Raw genomic sequence first — 18,689 nt, forward strand, 5'->3', positions numbered from 1 at the left:
AATTGTCTTCTGTTTTTGCTGTACGGAAGGATCCCGGTCCGGCGTGTGAATTATGTGCGATGACCAGTATGAAAAAAAAAAGAGAAGGAGAGAAAGAGAGAGAGAAAAATAAAAAAATAGAGAGAGAGAGAGAGAGAGAAAGATGAGAGGATGAGAAATGCTGCGATAATTTGACCCGAATGATACAAAGGTTCGCATTCGTTTGATGCTTAAGCGTGATTGCTGAGATGAAATTTAATTATCGAGCTATTAAACCTTGGAGAAATAAATGAACTGTATGAAATAAATGCGTCATATTGATCGCACTGGATGGAAAGTGATGCTTTTCAAATTTTACAGAATTTTAGAAAAATTTTATCGATATTATGTAATTTGTGAAAATGTCATACTCTTTTTCAAAGCTAATGCCATTTCTCAATGCTACTGGTATACAGACACACACATATTTTAAAAAATTAATCACTTTAAAAAAATATATATATTATATTCTGTCTCGTTACATTAAAATATTTGCAATAATATTCCGAATAATGACATTTTTCAATTTATCTATATCTCTTTGAATGATACATATTTCAATTTTCAGTAATATTTATAAGATTGTATGTTATACTACTACAAAATTAAGATGATTTATATATAAAAGATGACACATATAAAATATATATCTTGTTAATTTTTTTGAAAAATACATAGAAAAAAAAAAGAAAGAGTAAAAATATAAAAATAAAAATTAGAGACAGATATATTACAAATAATTTTGTGTGTGAATTTCTTTTTTTAAAAAATCAAATATTTTTACACAAAGATCTACATAATCTGCATTTATTGCATAAATGCACATAAAATGCGAAATCTAAAAATATGACTAACATAATCTGTAAAATTATACGTTCGTTTTTAATATCAAGACAAATATCTCGTGCGTATATTACTCTTTTCTTTTTATACATGTATACAATTTTAACATTACTTTTTACCTTTTATTAAGCTTTATTAATGATAAGCTTTATTAATGATTTTTTAAGTTTTATTAATGATACTACTTCTATTACTACTGCCTAAATGTGTAGATAGCTTTCTGAATAAATCTTCATAAAATTTTCATGTCATCTGTATAGACTCTTGTATATATATGTGTGTGTCAGAACAAAAGTAAACTTGTATATGTTATATGCTTACTCTTTCGGATAAAATTGCGGTAAAAGAACCGTGATATGGCTTTTCAGCTTCATCCCTAAGTTTTATCTTTTCAGCCCGAAGCATTTAGCATTTTCCAGCTATGACAATACAAACTATCATGACGATCCCAAGTCGTTTTTCGACACAAAAGTACCATTCTTATTGTTATTGTTCTCTTTAGATCCGCTATTATTTCTTATTCGACGTTCCAATCTTGCCTTTTGTCCTACAATACGTATATAAAATGCAAGGGATTCAAAAGCGCTGACTTGAATCGAGACTCGATGACCCCGACAGCTCGTTCTCTCACCGAAAGATCACCAGCGTGTGGCATATAGGGTGCTCCAAAAATATAAACAACGATTTGCACACCACATTACATCAATCGTGACAATAAAGTGCCGTGTAAATATGGCTCGCCAAGCAAATAAAGCGCTTGGATGATTTATTTATAACGAAAATGCGTATAAAATGTGCAGGAAAAATTTAATTTGAAAATATGTTACGAGAAAAAATTACAGTTACACAAATATATAATATTATTATATATTATAATATTATTATATATGTTTATATAATTATAAATTATACGCTGCTTTCGTTATGAATGTAAACCATAATTTTTTTTATTAAAAAAGACATTTTGTTCTTATTTGCACATATTCTCTTGTGATTAAATATTTATAATTTTTAAGTCTGATAAATAAAGAGAGGAAAAATAAATCGCCTCGCTAAACATGTATACAATTTATCATCGTGCAATTAAATGCACATTTCGAAGCTACTTTATTTTTTCTCGCAACAGACTAATTTTTTTTTATTGTACTACTAGAGTACCCTGTATAGCCACAATCGCAAAAAGAATCACGTAAATGTAATGCTGGTCGGCGATCTTTCGACGAGTCAACTTCCAATATCTCTAGGATTAATTGTTTGTGAAGTTTGATGTTGGAAGTGAGAGGGAAGTTTGCCCATCAAACAGAAGTTTCATCGCGATCCGATGGATTGGAATGGCAATCGCGAATGCGTGAGCAACTGCAAATTGTCGGACGAAATATTTTTTCGGTGAAAAATCCGTGCAATTTTTGTAAAATATTTCAGGTGCATTGCTCACGTGTGAAAAAAAGCTCGATATTCCGGTTCGATCGAGCGGACAAAAATGCTTAGACTCGAACAAATATAATGGCAGAATCGATAGAATATAATGGCATATATTGATAGCAGTTATAAAAATAATTAAAACGATTTTAATAATTGCTTTGGATGATTTAATTGTAAGCGTCTTAAAGCCCTAGTCGATAAAGTGAATTGAAGTAATAGATTTTCGATATACATATATATTTACTTTGGCTTTTTATGGAATGTTTCAATGTTCATTTATGTAAAATATTAATTACAATCAATTTTATGCCTTTTTCTAATTATAGTTTACGAATTATTTATATCGATTAATCGAGATAAGAATTTAAAATTCGAACAGATTTAATTTATACGTTATATATTTTTCAATTGTTGTTTCATAAAATACTTGGATTAAATTCTTTGAAAATTATTGTTAAATTTTATTTGTCGCATTTTTCAGTTTATTTAACGCATTTATCAAAGAATTTGTTGCTAGAATATTTCTTCAACAAAAAAATACATTCATATAAAATCTCTATAAATCTTACATTTTTTACGAGCCGGTTTCTTACTGGAGATGTTCCATAGCGAAAAACTCATCCATCAAAGTCTTCAATCTTTCAGTATCATTTATCAGAAATCCACGTGGTAAGAACTAGAATTGCCGTGATGCTGTCTATCGCAATTTCGTATATGTTCCTCGTTAAAGAACGAAAAGAGGAGACAGGAGACGAGAATCCTATATCGAAAGGATCGACGCTCCCGGGGTGAAGGTATCCAGAGGCTCGCGTTAAATCTTACACTCGATAGCACCGCGATCCGGGTATTATCCGGAATCATATCCATGGCACCTGGCCTCACCGACCGGGATCGGCATCGATATTGTCATCGGAATATATGGGTTTCCGGGTCAATACGCCCTGACAGGGAAGTACGTGCAATAAGGGGAATAGTTGGTGCGGAGCCATCCCCCGCTTTCGGGGGATGGCGCTCCGAAAGCGCAGCAGAATCGATATTTGTCACGCAAATGAATTCTCGAATTTGTGGACGCGGCGAAAATCGCGGATCGCGAAAGGCATTTCGTCTAAAACAGACACGTCTGGAAGGCGAACGATTGTCTTTTTCCCTCGTGAACCGCCGACATTGCGCACGTCTGCGACCAAATTATGGAATACACTCGAATATTCGGGTATCTTTGCTATTCCGAGATTGGAATAAGTCACATTCAATCGAAAATAAATAGTTGAATAAAGGGACTGTAGAATTCTTTGTTCTTTTTACTATAAAATCGTGAAATATTTGTAATTTCGTACGTTAAATTATATAAAACGCGAGATAAAAACGTCTTCTTAACATTGTGATTTTTAATAAATTGAATTTACATTTTATTTTTTTATATTTGCATTTCAATCATTCAACTGTAAAATTTTTACAAAATGAAAAGAAAGGAAATTAAAAATTAAATATTTTAAGAATTTTTAGAAATTCAGTTTTACACGTACACACATGTTGTGTATTTGTCATAAAATAAATGCAGACTTTTTATCGTTCAGGAACAATTTTTAATTATATAATACAATTATATCATGTGTATTTATATTTTCTGAAAAATAATTCATGTAAAATAATTGGCAAAACATGATATACATAAGAAAGAATTAATCTAACATCGCAAATTCTCTCCATATATCTTACGTCGACCATCGTCTAATGTATGATAAAAAAACTTGCGTCTCGACTTTGTTAATTTATGGCTGGGAACGATGTCGCGAAGCTAAAGTTTAGTAGCACGCCAGCGAAGTAGGATGTGCGTTCCGAAATAAATTATCAAAGTTAACAGACGAATAGACGGAATCGACTTAATTACGGGTACTTGTTCCGTATGCTACGTAGCGAAACTCGAAATATCGTAGAATACTCGGGGACGTAAACGGCGACGCACAGAGCACCTAACACTTTGTACTCGCGCCTTACATATCGTTGACCCAGTATCAAGTTGCTCTAACTCTGTTGGATGCGAGTTAGATGAAATTTACGAGAAATCGCGGAAAACTTTAAGCTACAAGTGATTAATAACGTCGTTTTCAACGCCGTTCTCGCCGAAGCTCCTTAAACATAATCCATACGAGTCATGACTATTTCAGTAACTTTATGTTTCCCTCGAATGTTTTCTTGTGATATAATAACGAAGTAAATTACATTACTTTATATTAAATAACAGATTCATCAATTTACGAGTAATTAAATAATTGTAGAATGAAAGAGCATTCTATATATTTCGAATTTTACAACGTAAAGTTGATGGAACACTTTAAAGAGGAAGATAAATATATGATTCGATCCGATATAAACTCTATAATTAAGATTTTCTTTGAATCTTGTCAATAAAAATTTTAAAGTCTTAATAGTTTTAGAAATAGATTCGATGAGGAAATTAATTAAAAAGCATTTAATAATCGAAAATAAAGTATATGGTACAGTTGTAAGCGACTCGATAAGATTCATTAAAAATATTCATTAAGAAAAATCGATTCCAATGAAACAAAAATCTTTAATTATAAGGTAACCCGCAAAGGTTTCGAAACACTTGCATCTAGAACGTAATGAAAAATAAATGTACAATCAACGGAAAATCCACATATTACTGTGCAGCAAAAAATTATATTCAGAGAATATTTTTCTTCCTCTTTTGTATGTAATTCGCGCGTGTAGCATAGGAAATTCAAGTTATTATGTTTGCGCCAGATTTATTTTGAATCTGTCGATCAGTTCAGATTATACATTATAGAACGACTAATGGAATTTGCGATGTCAGGAGACCGTAGTAAAATCTTGTTATCGCGGAGAAACCAGCCTTATATAGGATAGTATAAATATAAAATGAGATGTATGTATATTTTTTTCAAAAATTCATATTAAAAAATACATAAAAAAAACTATTTTTGATATTGTAATTGTGAAATTATTTATATATTTATATATTTATTATATATATTATGTATATATTTATATATTTATTATATTAAATATATATTATATTATTTATTATATTATATGATTTATTATATATTATATTATTATTTAAATATATATTATATATAAAAATATAAATTATATTATTTATTATATTATATATCGATTTAAAATACAATTGAAACAATTAATTGTGCGTAATAATTAGTTTTTAAAAATCGATTATTTGGAACATTCGAACTTTATATAAAAATAAATCTGTAAAAGTATCAGCTGATTGTGCTTGCATTTAATTCGTGTTTGATCTTTGCATCCGTAACGAGCAGTCAGGAAGAACGAATATAGAAATAAATAAATATTATATTTAAAATAAAATATTGATTTTGTTTTGTATAACGGCGTAAGTCGAAGTTTCCAACAATCGCGGAAATCACGTGGAATATGGATTCTGCTCCTAGGCGCCGCAAGCAGAATAATTTCCGACTTCGTCGACGTGATGGGAATTGAATCGTGAGAAAAATAAAGGTGGAAACGAGAAAAAGAGCGTAAAAGGGATAACAACTCTTCCATCTAGTTCAGCAAAGTCGCCAAATGTAGTTTCGCGTCGATCTCGATTCCCTACAAAGTATCGCTTGCGTGGACGAAAAAAGCATCCCATACGCGAAACTTTCAAGAGCAATTGTATATGTTTGTCCCTTTTTTTGTCACGCAATAGTATTGTTTCATTTTTTGTTTTGCGAATTGCATTGTGTTTACATAGTTTAATTTATTCAAGTTATATCAATTTATTTTATTTTATTTTTATTTATTTTTCATAAAGATGGAAAAAGACAGCATAAAAAATAAAATTGCTCGTATTACATTTTTAACGTTTAAAACGTTCGTTGTAGAGAGAATTTGAGAAATTTTTCGTGATTTTATCATGTGATGCGATTAAATGCACTCAAGTATTTAAATATATTAACCATTGTGTACTATATAATTGCTGCAAAATGTATATTGTTTTATAAATTTGTCAAAGCAAATATTTTCCATTTTTTATCACACAGTAATGAAAAAGTATAAAAAAGATTTTTATTTAACCATTGAATAAAAATATTTTTATCCCCCTCTCAAAGAATAATATCAAAATAAATAAATTTCAGTAATTGAAAGATGATACGCTCTGTTAGTAATTATTATTATTTTCTCTCGCGCATATTTTATACAATATTTTATACATATTTTATACAAATCAATTTTTATGTATATTAATCTTCAAAACATTTTTATAGTTATAAATCGAATGCATTTAAATAAAATAATATTCATTTAAATAAAATATCAAATAATATTTCAAAAAAAGCTCTTTATATTATTCAATAGCTTGTATACGTTATATGTTATACTTTAGAGATCAACAAAAAAATAATTAAACTTTGCATGTTTTATATAAGTCATTACTCAACAAATAAATTTTTTATTTTTTACAAGTTTGAAATTATTATTATATAGTTGCTAGGAGTACAAATTTATATGTATGAGAATGTAATGATACGCGCAACATTCTGCATCTATGCGAATATAACAAGTTACTATGCAGTGCAGAGATGTCGGATATAGTCACGTGCCAACTCGAAGCTCTAGAGAATTTTATGTCGATGTTGAAGCTAGTTTTATACTTATGATTCTTTAAAGTTTTCGTACATGTGCTCGTATTATTCTTTTTGAGCAAAAGTCTACCGTATGCTGCCAATTTACATTGCATCAGTGAATACATCAATCTTCAACGACTAACTAGAAAAAAAAATATTAATAAAAATCTATCATGTATGTCGCGAATAATTATAACTTGTTATAAAATGTTTTAAATTAAAAATAATTTTAAACGTTTAGTTTAATATAAAAATTGCTCAAATTATTTACTCTTTATACAACAAGTCAATGTTCATGTAACTGTAAAATGATTGAACTGATGCAAAATTAAATAAAGTGAATTTATCAAATATTTTCCACATATTTTCGTCACATAGTAGTAGAAAATATAAAACACGGTTTTTATTTAGACATTGAATAAAAATGTATTTTTACCTTTTATTTCCTCGTCAGAAAACAGTATCAAATTGTTAAAAACAATTTACATCATATATTTATACTATAAATATACTATGTATTAATGTATACAAACATTTATTAAACAAAAAGATTTTAAATTTTTTTAAATATTCCTACTTTCTCAAATAACAATTTTTCCGTTTTCTCTGTACATTTGCTTTTTATAGACAGCACGTGTTGCGCTTTCGAAACATTTATTTCAAACAACATCAAATTTATATTCGATTAAATAATCAAATAAAACGATCGTAGCAGCTAATTTATTATTCTATCACCTGTCAAAAAACAGCTGATTGTTAAACCACGTAAATCAACGAAAAAACAATGTGAATTAAAAGTTCCAAACGTCGCAAAAAAGCAGTATTTTTCCTCGCTAATAATTTTCCAGCAAATGTGACCGACTGTATCCGTCCGTTGGGCGCAGATACTAGATGCATATGTACATATATGTGCGATATGCAAGTTAGCAATATGCAACCAGTCCTTCAAATATTCGATTGATGCGCGCGCGCGAAGGTGTCGGCCCAGCACGAAATTAATCCCAGCCCATAGCTGGGTGGGCGGGGGATGAGGGGAGCTTTTATGGCTTTTCGATACCGGCCAGCCACCTGCGTGCGATTTCTCTTGCGTTCACCCGACGCGAATTATTTAGCCGGACCGAGCTCGATGAAACACGCACTTGGCGGTATTAACGCGAGATTATGGTACATTCGAACCCGTATCTGTGTATACAGCTGTGTATATACCTCCATCTTTTTCCACACACGCAGTAAGAAATCCATCCGTGCCGAGTGTATTCGAGAAAGATTGCACGCTGCGATGCATTTCATGCACCATCTGCAACAGCCATATCCGCTGGTTTGGATTTGCAACAACGGAAGGTAAAGCGTGAGAGAGTCCTTTATTCGTACGTGCATTATACGTTTAATGTAAGCTTTGATTGTATCTCGAAATATTTCACGTTGGGAATTTTTAATGCCAAGAGAGAACATCAATTTTAACCGCTTGTAAGCTCGTGTTTCAAAATCTAATTTTAAAGCACTCGATGCAAAATTATATCTTCGCGTCCAATTTAGGAGAGGGACGGAAGAGAAATACCTATTTTTTTTTTTTTTAATATGAAAGGTTCATAAAATTTAAGCTATATGATACACATCTCAAAGTATGTCGAGCGATCCGAGGTGCTTCGACCCCGGTTTAAAATCGATTCCGCGAGATCGGGATGCATCGGAGGCACGCGACAGCGTTATTGCGCTCGTTATTTACCGGCGCGCAACCAAGCGATGCATCCACCGCATTCGATGCACTGCACGGCGTGTCTGGGCGTCGTCGATGGTTTGTTTACGCGCTACGAGAAAATTTGCGACGTTCCGAAGTTTTTACTGCGCTTCCGCCATGCTACGATGATGATGCACTTACTTCCGCAAGTATAGTTAGTCGCCGGAGACTAATTGCTTGTCTGGTCTGCTTTTTAACATGGCGAGAGCGTCCCGTCGAAGATCCAAGTTTGTAATACGTGACCGGTTTCGCGAAAAGAACGGCAGCTGCGACTCTTAAACTGCGTGAAATCTCTTGCCGAAAGGAACAGATTTGACGTATGTACATTTAGATAAAATTAACATTGTAACTTTTTGTATTTTGATACTATTAAAAAAAAATTCTACTTCATCCCACAGTTAAATTGTTATATATTTATTTATAATATCATAAGTAAAATAATTATGTTATATATTTATTTACAATATCATAAATAAAACAATTTGAGGGGAAACTTTACTTGATCCCACAGTTAAATTGTTATACAGGGTGTTTCTTAATAAGTGCGAAAAATTTTAGGAGATGATTCTTTGTCGAAAATTAAGGAGGGTTTTTCATATAAACATTAAAAAGTTCTAATAAAAAATTGAATAGGGATTGCTAGTTTCATTCCCTTATAATGATACGGGAGAAAAAAATATTAATAAATAACCTTTTTACTAGTAGAAAATGTCCACTTAATTCATTTCTTTAACTTGTTTCAAATTGGAGAAAAAAATAAAAACCTAATTTTTACCTCCATTTTTGGAGGAGTGTAACTCCTCAGGGAGGGATGTAAGAATATATGTTTATATGAAAAATTCTCCTTAATTTTCGACAAAGAATAATTTAAAATTTTTCGCACACTTATTAAGAAACACTGTATATTTATTTATAATATCATAAGTAAAACAATTCTGTTATATAGTTACAATATCATAAATAAAACAATTTGAGGGGAAACTTTAACGTGGCAAGTCATGTTTAACGCTGACCATCATTGATAATGCAATTCGCGTTCGCTATAGATTATTCCAAGTAGAGATGCCGTAGCTAGGTCAAACCAGATCGTGCAAAGTTAATCTAGGACAGTGTATACGCTGCATAGAGTAATCTTGTTAGAGTTGCACCAAAGTCTAGTTAGATCATACCCCGAGACAAGCAGTCCGGGCTATATACGTAGAGAAATCTGGTAATTGACTCTATTCTTCTAGATAGATAAAGTCATTTATCATGCAACGCATCGATTTATCTTTTTACGAGAAAATGTATCGCGAGCTGCTCGGAAAGTTCGTGCTGTAACTTGCCGAAAAGTTTCTCTCACGGAGAAATTTAAAAAGTTTCAGAGAGGCAAACATGGAATCTTTTGAAATTATATAAAAAGAATGGCTTTTGAAAAGTGCTTGTGAAATAAAAGCATGTATAATCGAATGAAGATATATTTATGCTTTGTATTTTTCCAATTCTTTGAAAAATCCAAACGAATTATCCAAACAATCCGATATTTTCACAAATATTTTCAACTGCGATGACAATTCAAGAGAAATATCTTCATTTAAGCAAACGAGAAATGGAAGAATTAAAAATTATGCAATAAATAAATAATATTCTTCGCGTGAGAAAAAATATTTTTCAATAATTCTTTTCCTAAAAAAATATGTACAAATATTTTACATTTATCTCGTCCTCATAATTACTTCGCGAAAATGTTTGCTATGAAGTTTACGATCTGTTTAAAATTCAGTAAGCATTAGAGGAATACGAATTACTAAACATCTAGTAGTACGAGGCATCCAGTTTACACGTATCTAACTATTACGCAACGGAATGCAGAATGCATCTGCAATGTTCGCAATATCCAAGTGTATATGGAAGATATAAATTGTATCAGATGACTCTCATCGTTAATCGATATATTCAATATATATAGTTGTACGGTCTACACGTTGTATAATCGATCTTCATACAACGAGTTACTCGTTAACCAAAACTAACAGTGCCATTTTATATACTAATGTTTCAAGAAATTGTGCAATTATATCGTGAGATTTTTCACATCATATTATTGCAAAATAGGCAGAAGAAATAGAGAAAGAAATAACAATGTACAGTAATATAAGTAATATAAAAATATGATTCCATGCTGAATATTCGTTATAATGTTTATGATTTTGATAAATATTTAGATTCAAAATTAATTTATGAAATTAAAGACGTTAATTTCGATTAAAATATTCATTAAATTATATCTACCAAATTTATCGCGATTTTAAGAGTAATATTTTATTTTTACTGCAAAATTAATAACGATTTTTATTTATTGCTTTGATATATGTATAGCTATTAATAATAATAATAATAAAATTTCAAGTTCAATGTAATTAATAAATTCGTTATAATTTTAATATAAAACAGAGAGAAAGTACTTATATTACTGTAAATTATTGATTATTTTCTTTGTCTCTGTTACCTGTTTTGCAATAATATAGTCTGAAAAATCTCTCGATATAATTGCACACGTAACGAGAGGATACGTTACATGGCAGGTAAGGGTATGAACGAGTACATTTTCATAAATTTAGAAGTTTATCGCACAAGCGAAATTCCACATAGAGTAAATTCACGCCATTGCGCATTTAAGCACGCGTTTGTGAATGCTGTCGCGCTAAGTAATTCCATTAAAACGTGCACATTTAACGCCAGCGTCGCGTGATTCGATCGCATCGTTTAATATCGGATCAACATCAAATAGGGCATCCTAGGCAATATTTCATTCAGTAAACTATCTATTAAAGTCGCGGGTTTTGATGGTTCCTGAGTTTGACATTAATTGACAATAATACATCGTAACTGTTTAATAATAATGAATTATTATGAATGGTTATCTGTCAATTTATATTGAACGATTGATGGCTAATGAATTGCCCAATAAATGTGTTTTATTTTATCTTGCATTTTATTTTAAAATAGATTTATTCTTTTTTTGTCTATAAATCCTTTAGCTAATTTAGTGCTACTGTTCTTTAATTTCTATTACTGTTCTATAATAAATAAATTAATATAAATTTTTATAGATAGCTTATGGGTTCATTATTATGGTTCTTTAATTTTCGAAAAAATTTTCATAGCATTTGAATCAATATTTCAATCTCTTTTTTAGGTTCATGAAAATTTAAATATATAATCTAAATATATTGGATAAAAATGGAAATAATTATTTATAAAATAAATATTTATATACATATATATATATTTGATAGTAATATTTAATCAAATTGTTTGAAAAGCTCTACATTATAAAGCAATTAATAAATAATATAACATAAAATATTTAATGAAAATAAGAAAACATTAAATTGTATGTAATTGCAAAGTCAAAATTTATTATATGAAAATAACTGCATAATAAATTTTATAAATAATGATAAATGTGTTCTCTATCGCGAGATAAATAAAATGATAATTTTAAAATGTTTTTCTTAACTTTTAAGCAACGTTAGCATTTTTCGTAAAAGAGATTGAACCATTTTAAAGTGTTAAAAAACGCTCTTCTTTAACACGAAGATTTACGAGACGCGATAAGATCGGCTCGAGTGAGTGAAAAACAAGCTCTAGAAAGATAAGGATTTTCGGAAAGGCGCTCCTTATTTTTCGATGAAACGTAAATCCTTTGTCAATGAATCCCTTATCTAGTTACATGAAGCACGTTCTGTAGCGCAAAAATTAAATTGCGTTGCAAATACGCATAGATGCGTGATGTAAATTGGATTCAGTGATTTCAAAATGTTTACCGAAAAACTGTCACGTCTTGCAAATTTCTCAATCGAACGATTCCCGTGAATATTTATCCTTTATCTAGATCCTCGTGAATATTTATGGAGTGGGAAATCTCGAGTGCGCGAACTACGGTCTCTGCGTCTTTCGCAAACTGTATATACGAATCCGTGCTCGATTTTTATAACACATTTATCGTCTCCCACGTGCAAATAATGTACGAGATCACCGATAAAGATAAGAAGTGTCTCTCGATAAGAGAGGAAAGAAAAAGATTGGCCTGATTTTAAAAGTATTACATAATTCAAAATATTTCATAATTTACATAATTCTTCATAATAATGAATCCACATAACTATTATATAGATATTCGAAGAAAGAAGATTCTCTCTCTCTCTCTCTCTGTATTGACATTATTATAATGTAATTAAATATTTTAAATTAATAATCATCATATAATAAATCCGTATATTATCAATATATAAATATAAAATATATAAATATATAAATATATTCTTATATTTATTATATATAAATATATAATGAATATAAGAATAAATATAATAATAAATATAATAAGATAATAATAAAATATAATATAATAAAATATAATAATAAATATAAAATACTGAGAGAAACATTAGGAGAGATTAAGAGAAAGGATTCTCTCTCTATCGATATGTTATTAAATTTAAATTTGACCGCACACCTCACTGTACTGCAAGAAGCAGAAACAGCTGATTGCTGTCACGTACCTTAATTAATTACGAAGTCTACTTGACGAGGCCTCAAATCGACGATGTTTGATCGAATACGCTTTCCGATTCGGCTGACAAGAAATAATATGGAACGATGCGCCCCTCGACAGATGAAAAATCCGAGCCAGCTGAAGATGACGCAGCACACGTCGATGACGAATGTCTCTCGCACTTTTCGATGATCGCCCGTTACTCAATTCGACACTCCCGCACAACTTGTAAAGCACGCGAGTTTCATAAACCGTGATCGATAACCATATAACGCGGAAGAACATTCACTGACGTGTACTAGACGCGTGATGTCAGGGGACATTGGAAGGACGCGACTTCGCGCTACTACGCGGCTCGTGACGTCACGTCGTGACGTCACAAGACGCCCGATTCCTCGACTGCCAGACGAGAATAATTAATTATGTAATACTCTCGTGAAAGTTTATTAATTAACCAGTACGCGATAACTACTCGGATTTCCTCGATCGACAAAATCGTAGGAATTATGGAAGATTGAAGATATATCTTGATAGATAAATCTCTGATCGCCGACTCGAACGACAAACAAGATGTCGACCCCTCGTCGAAAAATATTGTTGATAATTATCGATAATTAATACCTTCCAATCGCTCTTCTCGACAGTCCCGTACACTCGTAGCACAAATTTGACGACAAATTTTGCGACGCGCATAGTCGCGTATCGCAAAATAAGGATCGTTCGACGCAAAAATCCTGGCACAAAAAAGCTCACCCGCGTCCTTCTTGGAGAAGACGCGACGCCAACTTCACACGATTATAAGTAGCGTCGCCAAGTGACGCCGGTCGCGAACTAAATGATCTTGAAAAGGGAGCATTTGATTGGTTAATAGGGTCTAGGAGATTTCCTTGATCGGTTAATCGAACACAGCTCGCGTTTTACTTTCGAACACCCCCCCCCCGACACCCGCTCGCGGCCAACGCGTGTTCACGACTGAAGGGATACATTTTTTGACCGCGACGACGCGCGACACGTCACAAGGTCGTCTCAAGGTAAACACTCGGCGCGAGACAAAAAACACCGCGGATATATAACTCTTGGACCAGTAATTTTTAGACATAAACGCGAAACGTATCGCGAAAGGTGAGACACTTTTCTCGTAAAGGTTACACGCGAGATAATTTTCAAAAATTTTCACACATCAGAGTGCGCGTTAACAATTAAATATTGAAAATGAAATATTAGAATTGAATTAATTAGAGCAAAAGGAAAGCTAAGATTTTTTGTACGGCTTCACGATTACGCTAAAAACTTTTTTACGTGCGATGACTTTCAAGATGATTATTCTAATTAATAGTTACGTTAATTGTCAATTATTCTCGATTAATTATGATATAAAAAAAAATTCTCACACACACACACACAGATGTCGCGCGATTTGAGTAATAGCGTGAAGTTGTCTTGGCGTCCCCTTGCATTTTTTCGGCAACTTCACGAACGTAATCGACCATTATCGTTGTGACGCAGTGACAAGGATCCTCGTTTCGCGTTATGTAGTTGTTTCATTATCCGTTGCAAAGTGCGTCGCGTACGTGACAAGCATCGGGAGTGTCGAATCACGCGACGGGGGTGGTCATCGAGAGGCGCATAATTAGCGATTAACAATATTATTCGACGTTTATCGCGTCGTTTCGACTCGAAGCACGTCGAGTTCCATTGGAATTCTCCGTCTGCATCTCGTTATTTGCTCGATTTAATCAAATAGGACGATCACAGGGCCTGGGTATTATTATTTTCTAATTAATTGAGGGGTGATACTAATTAGGTGTTTTCTTACAATACGATGTAATCGAATTCGGGGTCGACGCGTCGTAATGTCTCGTGACGTCACGCCTAGTAACGTGAGGGCTTACGTCAAATTCTTCAAATGTCTACATCACGTGTCTACTAGATGTCGCGCGCGACAACTATTTCGCGTATGACGTCATAGGTTCATTTTGCGCCGAAGTCTATTACGCGCCAACGATAAGTGTCGGGAGTATCGAATTAAGTAACGGGTGATTATCGTGAAATGTTAATTAGTGCTTGATAGTGAATTTTCGAAGTTTTGTAATCGACACGTGTTGAATTCTTTGTGTATTTTTCATCTATTGAGATACTTTCCATCTATCGAGAAACACGTCGTTTTTTGCTCAAGGAATTGCCCAATGGATCTTCTAATTAATTAAGGTACGTAATAGTAATTAGCTATTGTTAGCTTTGCATTATAATTGAATTTGCTCGCTCGTGTTACATATTCATTATGAATGTATACATTATCATTCACGGATGGAATATCAAAATTCAAATTGTGCTCTGCCAATCAAAAATAAAAGTTACTACACAGAAAAAAAGAACGTTCTTGTTTTGAAAATATTTTTAGTTTTAACGTGGAAATCTTGAAATGAGATTATATTGCGTTAATTAAAAAAAATATAATTGCTTGCTTGAATGAAGCCATTTTGTATAGTTCAATCAAGAAAAATATATTCTTATGATTTAAGATTTAATTTTTTTGAATGGAAAGGAAATAATGTTAGGTAGAAAATAACATTTTTAAATCGAAGACTATAATTTTCTTAAAGTAGAATTAAATAATTATATATTCTTGAGATGACAATTACTATTGAAATAAGATTATAATATTGTTGAAATTTAAAATTATTAAATTCTTCTAAGAAGATTATAGTTGTACATAACTTTTTAAATTTTAAATTGTTGTATATAACTTTTGATTTGACACTTTTTTTTCTGTGTACAAATTGACATTTCTATTGTTTAAATTTCGGAATCAAAATATTTAAAAATTATTTAAAAATCGCGTATATATAAATTTAATTACACTTCGTGAAATATATCGTGAAATATATGCGTGACGCGCGAGCAGGAATGTCGTGCGAAATGCGAGCGAAAAATCATTAATTAGCGATCGTAATTAATGTGTTTTTTTTCCAGATTGGCTGATATCCACGCGAATGAATCCGGAGCAATGGAACGACCTGATGAGAAATCGGCGCCAACGAATTAACTCGTGAGTAAATTCAATTATTATATTTGCACGGTCTTGTGTTTATTCGATGATTAGAAATGCGCTTTATTTCATCGCGTTGTAGATTAACCTTTGAATCGAATTATCGGTCTCTGATACATATATTGGATATCGATTTATAATTTGAATATTTGAACTTTAAATGAACGAATGAAGTAATTTAATAAGAGATTAATATAGAGATGAGTAAATAAAACTGATGAATAAATTAAGATAATTTTTGCATTATATGTATTTCGAAAGATTTATTTATATTTTATTATTATTTTTACAGAGAATATTTATTTATGAAGCGAATATTTTTTTGTTTAAAAAGAATATGTATTTATTATTTAAGAGATTTTTTGAGAAACAAAAAGAAATTTCTAGTTAAATAATTTTTAAAAATTTCTTGATTTTTAAAATTAAAAATTTAAATAATAGAAATGTCAATAAGTTTCATTTAATTAACGGAGCAGCTTAAGTTTAATATTCTATCGATAAGTGATACAAACATATAATGAATATGTATAATATAATCCTGTTTATTTCTTGGTCAGTCTGTTTTCAACAATAATATACATAGAGTTGCATAATAAATAGAAATGCGCGCGTAACCCAGCATTATGATTAAATGTCACGTTCGCGGAATTTATCGGAAACAGTTTACATTTATTTGACGTTTAACTTCCGCACAACATATTGATGTAGACGTGACTTTACAAAGTTAATATATAGCGTCACGCCGTCTAGAAAATATCGCTTATTTTCTACCACGCTTGTGTAAGGAGCTATTTTACTTTCTTCAGCGTGCATCTCTCCCATCGTCGTCGCTTCGTCCTGCGAATGACGTTAAAAACCTACTTAAGGGAAAAACGGAGCGTGGCGAGATTACATGGCTCTCCTGTCAAAGAAGCAGAAACTGCTTCTTTTACCTTCCAAGACCATTATATGTCTGCGAATAAGTCGGCAGAATGAGGTCTCGCGTTAAGCAGTCGCGATATTCGCAGGATTCGAGTTGACTGTACATACGAGCACTCCGTTAATATCCAAGATTTATAACGTTTTCGAACGGCAGCTTCCGTTTTCGCAGGATACGCGGACAAGCGATAGCCGCAAGATAAATGACCGCGCCGCCAAACTTTCCTACACTCGAAAGTAATTAATAACGGGAAATATTTTCATCCATTCTTGCCCCGAATTGGCCCCGCGATCGAGAAACTTATCGACACGTCATCCATTTAAAGCCAAATGTTATAGATTTGTCACAGTCTGATTTATCTCGAATGTATATTTAATTAAAATAAATTTATCGTTGCAACATATTAATACGAATTTTGGGAGATATTGATATGACTACAAAATATTTAGAGAAGTCTTGTAGAAATATAGTTGGAATTCCTTTTATTTGAAAAATATATGCTACACGTGCGAAACATATTTTTCTCTTACATGATATGAATCATAAAACATTTCAAAAATTTTTATGAGACATATCTCGTTTAGAATATTCTCATTTTTTTCATTTTTTTATAAAAAAAGGAAGAAAAGATAATTCTAATAAATCAATATGTTTTTTAAGTGTGACAGGTAAAAGTGACTCTAACTAATTGAACAAATAAAACTTGTAAACAGGAGAGTACATTAGCTTTAAATATGCATTGCGAAGATGCGCCATTAATGTGTGCAACTGGTGGCTAAATATTTATGAAAAGTTTGTTCAACGATAAATTTATTACACTAAATATCAATACTTATTACCATCAAGCTATTACATGGTGTAATATACATCTCTTTCCTTTTTTTAAAACTTTAAACTTCTACTAAAAAAATATTTAAATTTTATATATATAATTTACATTTTTTTTTTATATATAATATAATTTTAATATATAAATTAGATTTTTTATTTTGAATTTTTTGTCTTCAAAAATTATTTTCATTAAAATAAAAGTGCGAAGTAAAAACGATTTATCGATGTTAAGCTCAACTAAAATGATTACAATTAAACGCATATATCTAGATAGTACATATTTTCCAAATTTATGCAAAAATTATTAATATAAATCCAATATTTGTTCTGACTTAATGTTTGTGTACCCTGTTATATATGCGCTTGCGTATTATTACGTGTTTTCGTTAATTTGTCAGTAAATTACAATTCACGTGGTAACAATATTACCTTTCTCGGTATTAAAACAATCATAAAGATATTACAGCTCTCTATAACATGATGGTATATTATTATGGAAGAGAGATATAAACGCGCGAGGAATCAATTTACTAATATTATTCAACCGTGAATAATCCCGCGACATTTTCCGATATATGATTTGACGTAAAATAAGCATGTCGCAAAATAAGACGCCGAGAAGAGATGCAGCTGTTTAAACAACCCGCGACGAGAGCTCATAAAATCCACAGATATCAAAATATAACGCGTTTTGAAGCATA

General features: G+C 31.4%; 1 protein-coding gene and 1 long non-coding RNA gene across 16 annotated transcripts in view; one reads left to right on the forward strand and one right to left on the reverse strand.

The window, feature by feature from the left end:
- Positions 1–18,689, reverse strand: part of LOC145965466 (neural-cadherin-like) — a 194,431-nt gene that overhangs the window by 79,403 nt on the left and 96,339 nt on the right. The gene's annotated exons all lie outside the window — the stretch shown is intronic.
- LOC145965480 (uncharacterized) overlaps positions 14,149–18,689 on the forward strand; it is a 116,569-nt gene continuing 112,028 nt past the window's right edge. The window contains exons 1-3 of one of the 3 annotated variants that reach the window (XR_014436734.1): positions 14,149–14,220; positions 15,251–15,397; positions 16,163–16,238. This is a non-coding gene — a long non-coding RNA (uncharacterized LOC145965480). Of the gene's footprint in view, positions 14,221–14,473; positions 15,398–16,162; positions 16,239–18,689 lie in introns of those variants that run through there. The other 2 variants (XR_014436733.1, XR_014436732.1) reach the window with 2 other exon arrangements.

Source organism: Camponotus vicinus, unplaced genomic scaffold, assembly GCF_025532165.1.
Source record: "Camponotus vicinus isolate PSW18456_S1 unplaced genomic scaffold, iyCamVici1.0 SCAF_14, whole genome shotgun sequence".
Taxonomy (NCBI): domain Eukaryota; kingdom Metazoa; phylum Arthropoda; class Insecta; order Hymenoptera; family Formicidae; genus Camponotus; species Camponotus vicinus.